Raw genomic sequence first — 18,639 nt, forward strand, 5'->3', positions numbered from 1 at the left:
GGTTTCCAAATGCATCAAATGAAGATCATCATCATCAGATTTTATTTTTAGTCTTATGGTTCAGAAGAAATGGGTTAAGCCTTAGAAGATCTATTCAGTATTATTTAGGGAATTATAACTTCTCTACATTTCCAGAACATTATGCTCAATAATACTCTAAAACAGTACTAATTTCTCTGCTGTATTGTCAAGTTATCCTGTCTTAGTAACAAGAAACGCAGTATGAAACTGGTGAAAAAAAGCTACATAATAGTTTGAGTTCTGTATAATTGAGTTCCCCAAATCTGTCCTCAGATACTAAATCACAGCTCTAATTTGCAAGAGCAAGAGAGAGACTCACACAATCTGAACAAAAATCAGCACTTACTGTTTAATTCCATCACAAAACTGCTTAGTACATTAACATCATTATTGTATTACTCTATTATTACTTTCAGCTGGGACAATGTTCCCTGTCACAACCTTCCCCTAAAGGATTTAGCTGCCCTGACATAAAAAGGAGTCCAGACTCAAGATGTAACTTTGATCTTTATTTTATTTCTGTGTTTTGTAAGAGAAAATGTGATTGTGGCAGCAATACCAGCAGCAAAGGGGTGAACTGTCTGTGATTTGCCTTCCCAAAGTGAAGCAGAACTGTGCCTTTGCTTATAATATTAGCAGTCAAATATATCATCATTTTGTTTAAGGCTACTCAAGAACAGGTCTCCAGAGTATTTAATGAACACAAATCAAGGGTGGCCACTGTCCCAGAGAATTTCAATTTAAAATTGTTCAGATGGAAAATGTGAGAAGACCCATCCACAAGCAGAGTCAAAGAATATTAATTCAACTCTTTGGGATTTGGAGGAGTAGAAGGCAGAGAAAGTGAGTTAACTTAGAGAAAAACAAGGAAAAGATGGCAAGGAGGACATTTCCAAAGAGAACACAGGCAAAAATAGACTGCAACTTATATGACAGACGGTGGAAGTGAACACCCTTGAGAGCAGGACAGAGAGGATCCCATCATTGTTAGGGAACGTCCAAAACCTCTAACATGTGACTCCAGGTCTTACCAACTGGGATCTCTCACAGCTTATTCTGCAGCTTCTGGCCAGGGACTCCCATACAGCAGTCACCCTCTGACATGGTCTGTGGCCATTCCTGACAACACTTGTGCTGTTCAGGAGCCCATGCCTAGTTGCCCTCGCCCAGCAGTGAAGCTCCCTTGAGGTCATATAAGAACAACTCTGCAGTACAGTGCTGAGACCACTGCAACTATATCAGAATACATAACCCCATGGTATTTTTGTTCTGTTTGTAAGAAAAACATAATTTTCTAGATTTTTATCATTCAGGGCACATCCCCTAAGCCAACCCCCACAGAATGTTGTATTGAAGAAAGAGAAGGCTCAACAAGATAAGGAGTCTACTTTAAGGATAAGAATAATTAAGTGTACTATCAGGGCAAGCCTTTCAGAGTTTAAGAGAGTGAGTCTGCAGTGAGACAAAAAAGGTGGGCCTTCTCACTCATTGCAGATCTGCATTTGAAAAACCTTATTATGTTGGAGCAAGCACATTTAACATGGTGGGTTTTTTTTTCTTCTTCTTTTTCTTTCTTTTTTTTTTTTTTTTTTTCCTGCCAGACATAAGGTTTCTTTGGAAAGGAACATCCTCTGCAAAGCAAGCAAACTCTGAAGATCAGACTGAGTCTTCAGTTGTGCATCACTCACTAAAATATACAAACATATCTAAAATCCCAACCATTTTCTCCATTGACTTCTTAAGGAATTATTCTGAAAGACCACAAAATAGCCATTCCAAGGCATACTTAAGGATTTCCCTTTCTGATTTATGCACACATTTTTTTAAAGAACAAACCTTTCTGTGAGAAATGAGAATTAATAGCAAAAAAAAAAAAAAAAAAAAAAAGAGTCCTAGATATTTATTACTATAAATTTTACATATTGCTGAAACTAATGCACATGAACCTGTCAGCATCAAATCAAGTATGCTAGAAATTGAGGAAGTTTTGACTGCCTGTAGTCAGCACCAGTGTCAACATGAACCTGTCACTGAAAATGATAACATGGGAAGAACCATTTTTCTGACAAATACTGTGAGAATAAATATAGGTATTGCATAATCACACTGTATCATTAGTTTTTCACACTAAAAATGTCTTAACAAGAATTCTTTTAGTTTTAATTTTAAAACTATTTGTTGGTAACAAAAACTGATTCAAATTCTGCTAGAGACATTGAAAATGAATAGTCCTCCTAGAATGGAGACGTCTCCTGCCTACAATGAGAATGGGATGAAACCAATGCATGAACAGTACTACTATTTCATCTCATGTTTCCTGTTGAGTCTCAATCAGAAATCATCCCAAACAACAAATCTTCAAGTAGTTAATTTTGTTCAAAAAATGAAATGAAATCATATATCAGGAATGCCATTTTTCCTTTCCATGGCAGCTGAACAGACAGAGTGGTACTAGGTGCACACTTCTAAAAGGCTCTTTCATCATCACACACTGCCTTAGTGTCAATGCAGCATTGTAACCAGATAAATGAAAAGACCAGGAGCATCAGTTTTTCTACCTGTTATCTCTCCCCTCAGATGTTTAATCATTTTACTTTATACAAACAGTCTAATTGAGGCTGAAGTAGAAGTCTTCATACTACTTTCATGGTCCTTTGGTGAATGTCTCCTCCCCTGCCATCATGTATCAACTCTCTTCTCATCATGCTTCATAGATGCTTAATTAGCTCATCTCAGAGAGCCTGGCAGAATTCAGAAGATGCTGCTAACACAGAGCTTCTTCAGCTGTGCTCCTCAAGGGACAACCTTGGAGGTGAATTTGGGGATGTTCATCTGTTACTATGGAGACAAAAGCAGAGTCAGCATTCACTAATGTCCCATTGGTGCACAGTGACATTCTGGGTCTCTATAGTAACAGAGGAGTTTCTGGATCTCTCTGCCCATCTCTAGGGTGAAAGAGCAGACCTCAAGGACTGAGATACAAGGACTGAGAAACAAAGATTGATTCAAGTGACTGTAGTTAGATTCCACAAAGACAAACAATTATATGGTTGTTTTCTGTTCACTCATAGCACAATCTTTCTGCTACTGAACAGCATCATGCAATATGGAATAGAAAGTGACAGTTGAGTTTCAACAAAAGCTGATAGAAATTATAGTTTAGGAAAATCAGGCCCTGAGTTTACAAAAATAAGCTATGTTTATGAAAGACTACAGGCTTGTCTCTGTTTTTTTATGTTCTCTTAAATTTACTGTTTCTACACGGTATGTTTTTTTACAATGACTGGTCTGTGCTTAAGAAGCTGAGTTTGATTTACACTGAGTGTCTAAAAAAACAACTTCATTTTTTCTCATACGGTGAGCCATGGTTCTTGAAACATTGTAATGGAACTCAAAGGGTGTTAAGAAAAGTTCAGATCCGAGTTCTGTTAGCAACCTGTAGATGTTATTGGAAGCTCTTGTCCAGGCAAAGTGGCTGAGTGTTTGCAACTGGAGCCAGGAATTACAGCTGGCTCTCAGTCTCACTCTGAAATACTTGAAATGCTTCCTGCAATTACAGGTAATCACAAATTCCCTGGTGAATACAAATGCTTCAGGGTAATGGGACATAGCATGATGACTGATAGTTGCACCTAAAAATGGGAATTTAGCATTATCACTTAGCATATCTATTATTTAAATAATCTGGGTAATCACAAAACAAGCTGAAGACCTAAGGAGTAGGCATGATTTCCCCTGGTCCCTTCTTTAGTTTTGTGGTAGAATGACTGGGAATTGTGAAGAAGGAAATGGGATTATCTTACTTTTATAGTGAGAATTTTTGAACCTTTCAACAGCAGGACTACATACTGAGTTAAGGTTCTGCTATTGTAGTGTTTGTTTTGTTGTTGTTTGTTTGTTGTTATTTGTATTTTTGTTTTTGTTTTCCTAATAATTTTGTATTCCTCTTTGAGAAAGATCCAGAGGTCTAGGCCTCATTAACAACAATTTTAATGAGGACAGTCCATTGTCTCCATTTACTTTCAGCTTGCTTTCTCAAACATCTGAGCAAAACTGGCAAAATCAAATTTGTATATGATACAAAGAACTGGGATAGATAGCAGAAAGCACCCAGACACAAAAAAAAAAAAAAAAAAAAAAAAAAAAAAAAAAGATAAATCTCAAAAGATCTAAAATGAACCTCTGAGCAGCTGCTCAATGTTTTCAGAAAAAAAATAAATAAATAAAATAAAAAATTAAAAAAATCTATGATTGTTTATAGAGTATGGAAATGGACAGGGCATTAACAGCAAGCTACATGTACACTCAAGAATCAGTTGAAAGAGCAAAGCAAATCACAGGGTCAGGGGGTGAGTTTAAACTCAGTAAAGGATAATTTAAAAAAAAAAAAAAAAAGACAAAAAAAAAGAATCAGGCAAAAGCATGTAACAGGATGTGTGCAGAAGTTTATATGCAAGGGCAATGCTTTCTTTAGCGTTTGTCTCACTGGCTTTTCTTTGAGATCATGATCCACCTCCAAGATGACCTGGGTTAGAGATTTTCTTATCAAATATTCATCCAAGGCTACAGGAAACAGGAGCATTGACTGTGTTTCCTTGGTTAAAGCAGGGAACTTTCAGGTTCAGTGAGGCAACTTGGCAAGTGTGGGAGCTGCAACGTGACCAGAAGTAACAGGACCTGCATTGTCACACTCAGAATAGGAGAAGCAGAGCACAGGGTGCTTTCTCCTTCATGCTAAATAGCTACAAAACTGCCAGAATGATTGTTCAAGTAATTTCTGTTGGTTTATGGTCATCCTGTGGATAATAAAAACAGGAAAGAAAGAACTTTGAAAGGGCTCTGTTTCTATTCCCTGGCTGATAAAATTGCCTATTGACAAGCAGTAACCCACAGCAACCAGAAAAATATATTGAAGATATAAGTTAATAATTACAGTGATACACTGTGCCTGTAGCTCTGGGATAGAGTAATGTGCTTTCTTGCTGTCCATCTTAAACTAGACCATAGAATTCCATATACTGAAGCTATGTTCAGGACCTTATTCAAGCAGGTGGCTGCACGTTCAATGAATGAAGGAGATCTCTGATGTGAGACTGAGGGCTCTGGCTTGCCCTCCATAAGCTGTGCAGAGAGTGAATTGCCTAAATCAGATGGCTGATGTGCTTATTCTCTCTGAAGTTTTGTCCCTCATAAGAGTAATTTTCAGTTCAAGATGGACCACCTCATTTTTATCTAAGTACTTCTTAATCGCTTACAACTTTTTGTGTGGCTATTAGTATCATCATATCCCTAAATCTCTTTTCAGCTTTGTAGGCTCTGAAGCTCCTATTTTTCACCATATGTTTAAAAAAGAGAGTGTTTTTTTTTTTTTTTTTTTTTTTTCTGTTTTGTTTTCAGTCTATCACTTAACTCCTCAATTAATGTTTCATATTTCTTTGACAGCACAATGTGTGTTATCACTATGATTTTCATGATCTACTTAGGAACTCAAAGCAGCTTTTTTTTTTTTTTTTTCTCAGAAGTACTCCTCTTTGCAAAAGCCCAGATTCATTAGGCCTAAATTAGGAGCTTAGTCACTTACAGAGAGTAATTCAGCCCATCTCACACCTAAACTGACCCTTCAAAATACCTTGTTCTCTCATTTGCCTATGGAGAGCACTAAAAAACAATCAAGCTTATGATGTAGGTGTATTAGTTATGTGTTTAGAGTTAAGCGCGAAGGACCAGTCTTTTGCCGCTTGTGGCAAAATCTTAATTCTTTCCTCTTGTTCGTAATGACAGTTAATTTACTTTGCCTTCAGTGGCAGTTAATTACATTTGCCTTCTTTTTTAAAAAATAAATCCCAAATAGTATGCTGATTGACATGCCATTTTGGAAATCTAATATCAGCTGTTCAATCTGAAATGACGGTTTGCAATATCAGATTCTGTAAGGTAAAACGTTATAATATGTTAAACTTCATTCATTTGTCAATGCAGAGAATTAATAAAAGGGGGAAAATATCTAACATGTAAACCAGTATGTACAGAACAAGCTTGCAACTCCATGTAGCCAGCATTCTGTAATCTGTAATTCAGGCTCCAGTAATTGCAGAACACAACTAAAAGTCATTTAGAGAATACAAATGGAGGAGGAGGAGAGTTGCAACTTGCCTCCAGACCTGATACAGTAAATATTTCCTTGCTTTTTATTTTCAGTTTCTTTCCAACCTTTTCAGCTCCTCATATAATTGATTTAAAATAAGAAAACACCTTTTTCTTCCATTCTTTGTGTTGTTCCACACCATCAGTCCTTTTCCACCCTGTCAACTAGTCTGGCAGGGTGGAAAAATCAGCCCATCACTGATTTACTGAGAAATAGATTTGCATGTCTTATACTCAGGATTAAAAAGAAGCAGGAATCCAGACTTTTGCCAGTGGATGAACAAAATGCAAGAGAATATCATTATTTTCCCCTAAACTCTGAAAACTTATAAATCAGTTCATTTTCTAGAGACACAATCTCCTTTCCTGATAACATCTCACCCCAAATAGTAGGTTGACATGAACTCCTGAATTAATAAAAGGGGAAAGAATGTTCTTCAGCCAATAATCAAGTCAAGCCACCTTGAAGACATGGAGCCAAAGAGTTTCTATTTTGTTCTACAATGCATATGTGTATTGACTGTCTCTGTTTCTTAGAGTGTGGGAAAAAAAAAAAAAAAAAAAAAAAAAAAGACAACATTTTTCAATAGTCCATTACTGAAAAACAAAATACCTCAGGAATAAGACATTCCATGGATCTAAGGGGTCTCTGGGGTCCACCTTATTCCCTCATGCTCCTTTGGGAACATGATCAGTGTGATTCTACTATTGTATAAGTTAATTCTGAATCAGCGATGCTGCAACTCTCTTATGCCTCAGCCCCATGTGCCAGATGCAGTTGCATCTGCTCTTTGGGCTGATGGAGGAGAGCAGCCACAGTAGCTGCAGAGCACATGTGTCTAGATGCTGGTGCACACATGTCCCTGAAATGGAGTTTGGAAAAGGACCCATTCATTTGCTCCGATGCTAGGGAAGAGAAGACACGTTGCCACAAGTATAATCACTGTTGACTAGAAGAAAAGTGCACAGAAAAATCTCCAGACTTGCAGGTAGTACAAAGATCTTTGGAGAAGTAATTCTGTGCTGATAGTAAGTCCAGAAGGACCTCACAAAAGTGAGAAAGTAAGCAAAAAGGTAGCAGGTGATCTTCAATATAAATTACTGCAATGTAGATTGTCTAGGCAAAAGTATTCAAAATTATGTCTACATGATGCTGACCTTTAAAATGGAAGTGGCAGTTTGGGAAAAACAATATGGGATCATCATTGGTAATTCTAAAATCATGAATTCATTGTATGGTTTTAGCTGAATGCCTCCAATCCGCTCACCCCTCCAAATATATATTAAAAAAAAAAAGGGGGGGGGGGAGGGGGGGAATCACCAGGAATGATATCGAAATGGAGCTTTGGTGTCATGACATCTTGAGTATTACATGTACTTTTGGTCTCCATACCACAGGCTGGACTAGCGGTGATAGAAAAAGTATAGAAGATAGCAAGCAAAAAGATCAAATCAATAGAGAATCAGTCTTGCTTGGATATTCAGTTTTGGAGGACAAGGCTGAAGTGAGTATTATTGAGATTTACAAAATCATGAAATCATATGATAAAGTGAAAGGAGAATTGTTTTTTATCAAATCTTAATGGGTGTAGAATTAGGGAGTGTTGACAGAAGCTAGTTGGATGTCAATTTAAAACATATACAGAATTGTTTATACATTCAGTAGGGAACCTGGGGTTTGTTGCAATAGGCTTGGAGCAAGATTCATCAATAGTTTCAGAAGGGATTGGAGAAATTCACTGTTTAGTTCTTACAGGAGTAAATAAACACATACCCTTTAACTTTCCTAACCTAATGATTGTGAATGCTGGAAACACTATGTGGAGTTGGATAAAAATAGAGGCCAGGCTCAGGTACTCCCCTTAAACAGTAACATCCAATGACATTTTCAGAGAGTACAGGGATAGCTGGAGCAGACATCAAGCCACTTAAGGCATTTCATAAGGGCATTTCATGCTCCTAAAACTAATCAAAGACGTGCCCAAGCAGCTGCCAATCCCTCACCTGTTCCTAACACTCACCCTCCATCCATCCAAGGTTGTAGTTCAACCACAAGAGGTACCAATTTTTAAGCCCATTGGCTCAGATCCTCACCTCAATCATGTTTCTGTAGGTATTTACATTTTTTTTTCTTTCACTAAGTCATTTTCAAGCACACTTAGTCACATCACTGAGACAGAATGAGTTCCATAGAGAAAAGTCAATCTTCTGCAGTATCTCTTGTGCTGCCAGAAGACATAAACTGAATTCAGAAAGCTCCAGACCAACATTTAGTTTAATAAATTGGTCTTCTCCATGTGCACATATGCCTATAATATGTATGTGCGTATATTTTTCTGTCTGTAGGAAATCTGATTTACTTTATAACTTGCAGTATTACTGCAGATGTCCATGTATTTTAGCTGAATTCAGTGCACTTCTCTACTTTAAATAACAAGCAAGTGACTTGTTAAACAACGCAGTGTTTATAATCTGATGTTTTGGGCAGTGTTTTCTAAGGATAAAGAATTTTCAAGGTAATGCAATGTCAAATTAGCTACTCATGTCATCAGCTACTCATATCCTGGTAGCTAACTATCAAATTTTGAAGTTCTAATTAAATTCTTTGTGGCTTATAGTATATTTATCAGCCAGTATAATATGATTTGCTTCAATGTTTTCTTCAATAATTTAACTCAGGTTTTGTACTGTATTATACACATTTCTGGAATGCTAATGTTTGCTGTGTCTTAGTAAAATAATTCAGCTAAATACCAGAAGTATTCCTGCAAGAGGTTTGATTTCTACAGGGAAATAGAGATATTGACCAAATTACATACCTTCTAATGTATGTATATCAGAACACAGCTATAAACAAAAATTCAGGTGGACAGGACTGCTAAAGTCATTAAAGAAGAGTTTATTCTTTTCATTTTTAAGTTAATGAACATTTTGGAAGAAAATATTAACTTGTTACTGATAAAAATTGAGAGGACCCCAAAACTGGTGAACTGCTAAATAATGAAGAGATCAGGCTAACAGACCATTATTGATTATAAAAGATATCCATAGGATTAAAATGAATCCTTGGGATTAATTTTTGCTAATAATTTAGAAATTATAAACTCTTGAATTCCTAAGAAAATGATCACTGGAAGTACATATCCCATTAGACATTGCATATATGTAGATTATCCAAATTTGTTTATCTTGGACACATTTTTTGAGTTCCTTAAAACTCTCCAATAGGCTAGAGAGGACCATAAGCAAGCACTGCTTTAAATCCAGATCCTTATGTGGACAGATTTTCCCTATAGATGTAGCTGTCCCGCAGGTCTCTACGTTTAAGAGAAATTGTCAGGCACCTGAGCAGAGCAAAAACAGCAGGGAAAAAAAGACCTAGTAGTGTGAAATGCAATTAAATAAATTTGTAGTACAGAGAGAAAGGATTTCACATGAAAGTATAAAAAGTCCCCTGCAGTTCCTGGAGAGGACAAAAAAATAAATCTGTGATGTGTATCATTAAACATTGTGCTTCTATAATCAAAATTGCTCTAGAACTCTGAGAGGCTTTCCTGCAAGCAACACTGGAATAACTACTGCTACAAATGTTTGGTGTGGACTGTGTCTCCATTTTCCAAATAAGGTTTCCTCTGTCAGAACGAGCTGAATAAAAATGTTTTGACTGTGAGATTGCTGCACTATAATTCTTTCATCCAGGCAACAGGAGACGTTTAAAGCTTTTAATTTTAAATAATCACTACTGAAAAGAACAGTTTAGATCTTTGGCTGGAATAAATTGATGTAGCCACATGAAATCAATGTGGCTAAACCTACTTAAATGTCTGTCTCTAAACCTAAACATCCGAGAAGTTAAGATTATGCATGCAAATTCAGCAAACTCCTATTCAGATGCAAATTTCCCGTGGGAAGAGGGAGAAGGGTATGAGAGAAATACTTCTCACCTCGGCTCACGTCCCTGCACGCCAACACTGCAGCGCACACCTTAAGGCAGGGAGCCTCTGCATCTGAACTGCAGACCTGCCACATTAAGTCAGCAAACATGGAAATCATTCTGCCTATCTTCTTGGATCCTGAAGTGGGTTGGAACCCACTCCTTTAATAAGCACACCCCAATTTTTGAAGCCTTCCTGCACTATGGAAGGGAGTTGCATTTTTTATGTGTGTGATGGTGACATACTCCAAGCTATTGAAAACCAACAAGTCTTGTGCAAGGGATGGTGGGGCTGGCAACTTCCCAGCATAGAAAGTGGGACCGGAGAGTAAAGCTGTTTGGGTTTGGGAGTAGTGTGCAGAGGGGTTGTAGAGGTGCAGAAAATATTGGGCCATCAGTTTACTGAGAATTGGGCATTTTTATATATTTTTATAGATGTGGGTCTTAGAGCAGTGAAAAGGATTTAGCATCTGTGTATGACACCAGACTTCATTAATTCTCCTCTTTGTGAGAGGAGGAACTTTTTCTACAGCAGGCAAACATTTCTATTATCTCTTCTCTGGTGGACAAGTGTCAGGAAACAAGTATTTCTCAAAGTTGTTTTCATTATCTTTCTTTGAGGAAAACAAATAATTTCTTCAAGCTTATCCCCATCCAGTTTAATTTGGATAGGCTAGTCTGGTGGCCTGCAGCAGGAGCAGATGTAAAACTGTGCAGGGCAGAACGAAATGATAATCACTGCTTTGAGAGCAGAACTGCATCTGGAGTGACCTGAATGAATACTGATCCTTTTCATTCCCATGCAACATGAAGAACACCACGTGTGAGCATTATGCAGAGAGAGATTCCTTTAAGGAAATAGAATCATTCCATTTGATAAAGTTTTCTTGTTTCATGGTATTTAGCTCTTTATCACAGTGAGTTCTCAGAAGCTTAGAGTGTTTATCTTCATATTGATTTTGAACCTGAAATAAAGGGATTAAAAGTCCTCAGTTATGCAAAGGCTTTGCACTGACAGGAAATGTGTAAAGAGTGAAGCAGCTGAATCATCAGGCAAAGAAAAAGCAGCCTGCTTCCTTTGGCATGTGGGGGCTCACAGACCTGCACCAAGGGGCATGATCCTTACAACAACAAAAGCTGCTGCACACCACAGACACTGACAGGCATGGCTCCACAACATTGCTTCGGCATTAAATGTACTTGCAAGATGTGGAAAAATGATGGGCGGGCCCAGCACTCCTCTTCCTTCATTGCCATCTGCAAAGCCAATGTTTCTTTAGGATTGACATACAAGCGTTAGTTTTGCCTAGCATCTCTGTAAACAGAGCTCAGCGAAGGCTAATTTTAAACAGATTTGTGTCTGGAAGATAAAGTTAGGTGGTTCCTTGTTTAATAGGGGATGAAAACATTCAGCAGTCTTTCCCTGAGCATAAGGAGTGGCATATTTTCATCCATCCTGAGGCTAATTTTTACACAACTTGTAGAAACTCAATACCTTTGAGATCTCTTGTCCTCTATGGTTAATATTGACCAGCAAATTAAAAAGCTATTGGCAGGCCCCAGAGGCAGACAAATGCATAGACTTGTTCACCAGTGCAATATCACTGAAGCTTCATTTCCTTATGGCTTTGACAAAACTGCATCCTGAAGCTAAGGCACTGCACAGTGTTTGTCAGTGTACAAAAACCATGCTACACACCATACATCACAGCGGTCTCTTTATTAACACTCTGGCAGGAGCACTGAGGGTTTCAGAACAACATGCCCTAGGTCAGTAAGAACAGAACCACCACATCCTATCCATGCCAAAAATCAAGTCAGCAGGCTCCCCTGCAGAAACACTACTGCAAGGCACACTGACCATAATCCAAGGCAAAATGTCCCAGTTGTGGCTGCTTCTCTATGTCCCTACTAATGTGAGTGTCATACAGGTCCTTGGAGTAGTCAAGGTCTTCTCTGAGCTCACCTAGCTGTGGATAGAGGAAGAAGTCCATCTGTCTGCAGAAATGCATGAGCAGTGGTTGATCTTCCAGGCTTATCTTTGGATGACGTATCAACATTTTTACTATTGTTTGCTTGAATTATAAGCTACATTAAAGTCTCCAGTTTTTTTTAGTGGTCTGTGGACATTGTTCTGCAGCTAGCAACATGTTATTTCAAGACAATTCATTTCTATGAAACAATAGAAAACAATAGTTCAAAGTTTCTTCTTCTTCTTTTCCACGAAGCCAATCTCCTCAACGATTTGTCATAAAAGGTACCTCCTATTGCACTGTACTCTGGAGAGTAGTATCTATACATAGATCATACTGTAAAACAAAAGAACTGGGAGAAAGCTAATGATAATTAGGTTTGGAGACTGTGGTGGTTTTACCGTGCTAGGCAGTTGAACACCACAACCGCTCTCTCACTCCCCCTCCTCAGATGAGGAGGGGAAGAAGTAAAGGAAAGAACAACTCACGGGTTGAGATAAGGATGATTTAATTAAAAAGGGGAAATATATATATATATATATATAATTAAGGAAATATTATTATTAATTAAACAATTCAACTAAAGGGAAAAAAGGGAAAGGGGAAAAGGGAGGGGGAAAGGGAATAACTAAACAAAACAAGTAAAGGCTATGTGGAAGTGCAGAGGAAAGAAATTACTCTCTACTTCCCACAAATGAGCGATGCTTGACCACGTCCTTGAAGCAGGGCCTCAACGCACGTAGCCAGTGTTCGGGAGGAGGACAGACGTTTTCGCAACGAGAGCCCACCCCTCCCCTCTTCTTCCTTTTTCCACCTTTTATTGCTGAGTGTGACATCATATGGTATGGAATATCCCTTTGGTTGGTTTAGGTCAGCTGCCCTGCTGATGTTTCTTTCTCACTTTTTTGCCCACCCCCTAGGAGGGTCAGAGAGAGTCCTGATGCTGTGCCAGCACTTCTCAGCAGCAGACACAACACTGGTGTGATACCACTGCTGTTCTAGCTACAAGTGCAGAGCGCAGCACTGTATGGGCTGCTGCAGGGAAAGTTAACATCCCAGCCAGACCCAGTACAGAGACCTCAATGTGGCATTACAGCACAGTTCAGCCTCCTTTTTGGTAACAACTTGTAGAGACCATGAAAGATAAAATAACCTATTCAGGGAAGAGAAGGATGAAAAATTACCTTGAGGTGAGCTCTCCAATTACAGTTCAAGTTCCTTTAAAGATGGAAATGCTAGGTTTGTATGTGTAATTTTACATTGTATAAGTCCAAAGAAGCACACCAGTTGCAGGTTTTATGCCTTCCTGTGGTTTGTGTGCACAATATGACATTATGTCATTCTGACCAACAGTGGAAAATGATGCTAATGGCCTGTGTTTAAAAAAAAAAAGCTATTAGATATCAATATTGTCGAAAAATTCAAAAGTAAGAAAACATACATCAAAAGGAAGCAGTCTATATATATAGATAGATAGGTATGAAAACTGTTACACTGTAATCAGATAAACCAAAAGTTAGGGATAAGAGTGAAAAACATTAAAATAACTGTTATAGTATAGGTGAATTGTAGGTCCTAAGTAGCAGTAACATGAAGTGTTCCCTGTAGGTATTGAAACTAAATTAACTCTTATATTATGTCAAAGTCAGAAATTCTTGTTCAAAGTATAGGATTCCCAAAAGCCTAAAAGTTGTAGCTACTAAATAGAAAATTATACCAAATAGATTTACATTGTTGTGAAACAGATAAATAGTTCACAATTACTCTTTTCAACACTGAAAAAATAAAAATAAAAATTAATTAATAAAAAAAGGAAAAGTTTTAGATGGCCAAACACTCTTGTAAACTTTACCTGATCTCTGGCCCAAACATTGTTTTTTGTTCCTTATCACAGATATGCTGGTTTATCAGGTGAAATCCAACTTGTGTTAGAACAGTTTTGTACATAAAAAATAGTTTCATTAAGGAAAAAATACCAACATTAAGATGGCTAGTGTTGTTACAAGAAAGTAGATAGAAGAAGGTAGCTGGAAGCAAATTGGATAGTGATGCTCTCCCCAGAGTTCATGAGCCAGTGTAATGGCTGGCAGACTGTCCTTAGTCAATTATCTGTTACTTTCCCATCACAAGACACAGCTTTCAGTTGACAACTCTAATTATTTAAGCTAAATGTTCATTTTGGTTCTCCACCCAAATGAGTGTCCCTGTTTGGGGTGGGTAAAGCAGTAGCTGGAGCAATGTTCTTCAGCAGAGGTGAAAGAACCTCCAAAGGGAGAGGGAGCCACCAGGACCCACACAGAAGAGGCAGGCCTGGGAGCCCCATGTACTCAGCTCCTGACTTACCTACATTTGGGAAGAGGCATTTGAGAAGAGGTCACTAAGAGATCACTAATGTGACCCCCAGAGCATAAGGCATGAACAAGGAGAGAGCCATCTTGGTCCTAGCAGGCTCTGGTTCATCTTTAGTGGGGCCAGGAGCAGCGGTGTGGCTGGTCATTAACCACCTTCAGAAGGAGTGCCTTTCTGTGGAGAGGAACCTCCCCCAAAGTGCAATACCTACATTATTTTGCATCTCTAGTTCTTAATGTTGATTAACTTGTGCCAGTCGTGTACTTGACCTGGGGCATTAATCATGAGCTTGGCAAGGGAGAGCACTGGAAGAGAACACAGCATTCATTCTACCTTTATTTTCAGAAATTTCCCTGCTGGCATTTGTTGCCATTAATCACTTAGAGTTGATTTCAACTCCTATCAAATTAAACCTTCAAAAGAGAATTAAAACAACCAAAAAGGGCCTGAAAAAGTCCTCCAAAAAGATACACTCACATAATGAGAATCTCTTAACATGACTGATGGCTCAGCAAATGAAAAATATTGCTATCACAGTGCCACAAGAATGAAAGCTACTGACATGTTGAACCATCCACACCGCTCCAGAACATGCACACACACAACTGGAATAAAACTACACTGAAAAATTATGCAGTTCCTGAACAACATTAAATTTATCTTATGTATCTTCTCTGTTTTGTTATTTTCCCCTCTGTGGCCCTGGAACTTCCTCCCTTCGAAGGCAAGAGGAAGGATAGTAACCAGCACATAAGCAGCTTTCTGGTGTTATGGCAGGGGATAGCCTAATGCTTGGTGTATTACACATTATTAAAATAGTGTTTGCAATCATAATTATTAAAGTTATTGTGATGTTCTCTGTAGTATTCATTGTATAGTGCCTGTCTGCCTTGCAGGCACTGGATAACTAAATCCTTACTGTACTACTCTGAGGTGAAGTATATTAATTTCGCAGGTAGGGAGCTGACCCAGAGGCAATGAGTACAAAAATTTCCTGCAATGTTGGGTGCTCAGTTTGCAGAAGCTATAACCCTTCCCAGAGAATATATATTGATCAAATTTCTCCTTAGGATTGCTAAATGTTCTTTTTAATTAATTTAATTTACATTAAATTAATTTACATAGCGTGAACTATCTGTTTTATAGACTAAACTTACAAGAATGCCTGATTTGGATAAGCTTCTTCTGACCCGCTTTTCTCATCCCCAGAAAAGACAAGCTTAGGCATAGGCTCAGTTCTTAACAAGGGGCAATGCACTACAAAAGAGAAGACATTATGTCCAGTACTAATTCCAGAAATAAGATTTTTACTATCAATTTCAGAATGAACATGATTTTCTTTACTTAAGAAAACAAAAATGCTATACTTTGTTGTTGTTGTTAATTATGTAGAAGAAAAAAACAAAGCAAACAAAAAAAAAACACATGCTTTTTAAGTGTCGTGCAAGTGGAATGACTATAAACAAAGCAAAAAATCCCAAGCCTTGGAAGAGGCAGACACAACAAGGGTGAATTCTAGGATTTCATCTTTCCTCACAAGATTAGAGCTGGCTATCAATGTTTTAGAGTCATGCTGGGTTTTTTCAAGAATGATTATGGTTTCTGATTATAGAGTAGAAAGCAGTCTGTGGAAAAAGCAGCCTTAAATCTAAACAACCAAATCAAAATGGCTTTATTTCCCTTGCTATACTTAGGTATTTCAAACTGTATATGCAAATCAGTCAGAACTTTAAAGAGCAGTACATTTAAAATACGAACTCTTAGAGAGGCTTATAATTCAGAAAACTGAAACTGAAAGCTTTACATCCAATTTCAGCACCAGGATATAAAGGAAAATGCAGTACCCCAAATAGTCCTTTATAATGCATGCCTTGCAGTAGGAGCGATGCCACACAGAAATAGTTCCTTTTCATACTCATTACAGCTGCCTGCTCCAAGTGGCATATCACATCTTTTGCTGGGTTTCTTCGCCCTCCATTGAAGGATCAATTACTGGTCTAGTTCTTTGAGTTAAGGTACATTAAAAGTAACCAATAATTTGGGACACTCAAGAAGTGGCAGTTCATTTCAAAAAGTTTTAAACCTGTTATTTGGAAACCCTTCAGCAAGTCTCAGTATGGTTACCTATCCTCCAGTATGGTTACCTATATTCAGTCATCATGTTAAAAAAATAGAGTCATTTTCTTTTGGACCTTCAGTTCTGGAGTTTTCTCACTTCTTACTACTAACACTTGGCAAAGGATCATCTAGAGCTGTAGAAATGCTGAGCCCAAGCCGTGTGACACAAACAGACATATAACGGACATTTTTCCTGATGCAGAATTTTGCACGTACAGTATTTTGGCACTCACTTTTGTTTTGCAAAGCAAAAATAAATTTCAAGTCACCATGTTTTATCAAAACCATATGGCTCAACTCAAAGTTCTCCAGCTTGGCAAGATTTGCTTGTGGAAGCAAACGTGATATGAATAGCTGAATTCCCTCTGCAGTTTAAATGTGTTCTTGGAGATGGCCCTGGCTGATGCTGAAAACAAACTATATTACATTTAAAGTGATAAGCACATAATTTAATTCCAGTTTATATCATAAAAACAAAGATAGATATAAGTAGCAGAAAGAAAGAAAATCTGAATATGAATTAATATTGCCCAAAACAGAGATGTCAAAGGTTAAACTGTAGGATTTGGTGGAATCCCTCCAATATCTCTGGAGAAAATCTATTAAGGCAAATGCTGCCTCAGAACCAGTACTTGAGATTTCTTATGAATTATGAGATAAAAGTCACCTTTTACAGTTTTTCATTAAGTAACTGAAGAATACTAATAGTGGAAAGAAAAGGGAGAATGCCTTTTTCTGGAGATATTGCAAATACAAATTCAGGCAAGATATACCTTCTGTAGACAGTGGAATAAGTCACGACACTAAACAGTCTGAACACTCTAAACACTCTGAACACTCTAAATATCAACTTCAGCCTAGCAGAAAAGCTGAGCTCATTAAATTTATTTACATAAGATGTTTTTATGTGCTACCAGAATTTATGCACAGGGCAATTACATTACCTACTGGTGTCGCTCAAAGGTGGAAGGATCAAGGTTTGTTTTGGTGCTACTTGTTGTGGTTCAAGGACCATATGTTCACTTTGAGTTTGAAGCAGCAATGAACTTTGGCCCAGCTGTCTGTCCTGAGTACACACCTATTGCATGGTTGCACCATGTAGCAAGTCAGACCCAGAAGTGGCTTTCCATTGTCCATCATCCCTGGCTCCACCAGAAGAAAAACCATATCCACCACATCAGTGCTCAGACGTACACTGCAGGACTCCGAGTACAGATGCATGTCAAATTTGCACCAAAACGAACACTTCTGGAGCTCTAAATTGCTAATGTAAACACATCCACAGCACAGACCCCTATCCCCTGCCTCCCCGCAGACTCACACACACACGAAACTAATGAAATCCTGTGTCACTGTGAGCTATGTACTACTGCAATTAATTTTTTCCATATTTATTCCCACCATCAAGGTCTTGTACTTTGTTTACTAAAATTCATTTATTTGCATTTTTTAAACCACAGCAAAACCCAGTCCTCCTGTGACTGGTCATGTAACATGCTAGTTGCAGCAGAATGAATGTCCATACAGCCAGATTTCTATTCTGAGTTTTAGTATTACACTGTAAAATTGGAGTAGGTCCAGTGAAATCAATGGAGTAGCTCTGGTTATACGTAATTTAAACCAAGATGAAAGTTAATTATCAGTAATAATACACCAGCAAATCTGTCTTCCTCCAAAACACTGCCAAACAACCATGCTCAGTTCCTTTGCATCAACTTTTAATTCTATTGCAGTAAAGATGACTAGCCCAACACACCTTTTAAGGAGTATTTGGAGTAGACTGAAGTAACAATCAGAAAACTCCTTGCTTTCTCTTCACATTTTGTTACCTGAAGAACTCCTTCCTCACCATTTCTAACTAAAGAAGAGCCAATTAGTCATTGACATACCTGGTTGAAGCTATGGCGATATGTGGTGTAAAGCTGGGATAAGAGTGGAGAGGTGTTTCATAAAACGTTCTCAGGAAAAGCAAAATGTTATGGCACTCCTCTCTGATTCTTAGTGTAGTGTAAAGTAGAAACATCATTTCTCTGAAATTCAGGCTTATTTAATGACATTTTGTCCCACTGAAAATGCAGTGTCATCTTCACCAATGGAAAA

The 18,639-nt window shown here is 37.9% G+C and overlaps 1 long non-coding RNA gene across 1 annotated transcript; it reads right to left on the reverse strand.

Moving 5' to 3' along the window:
- Window positions 1-1,794: 1,794 nt before the first annotated feature.
- LOC118165449 lies at window positions 1,795-17,685 on the reverse strand. The gene is made up of 2 exons (XR_004750047.1): window positions 17,488-17,685; window positions 1,795-2,859 (listed from the first exon to the last, which is right to left on the reverse strand). It is a non-coding gene; the product is annotated as an uncharacterized LOC118165449 (long non-coding RNA).
- Between the last annotated feature and the right edge of the window lie 954 nt (window positions 17,686-18,639).

Source organism: Oxyura jamaicensis, chromosome 4, assembly GCF_011077185.1.
Source record: "Oxyura jamaicensis isolate SHBP4307 breed ruddy duck chromosome 4, BPBGC_Ojam_1.0, whole genome shotgun sequence".
NCBI classification, from domain to species: domain Eukaryota; kingdom Metazoa; phylum Chordata; class Aves; order Anseriformes; family Anatidae; genus Oxyura; species Oxyura jamaicensis.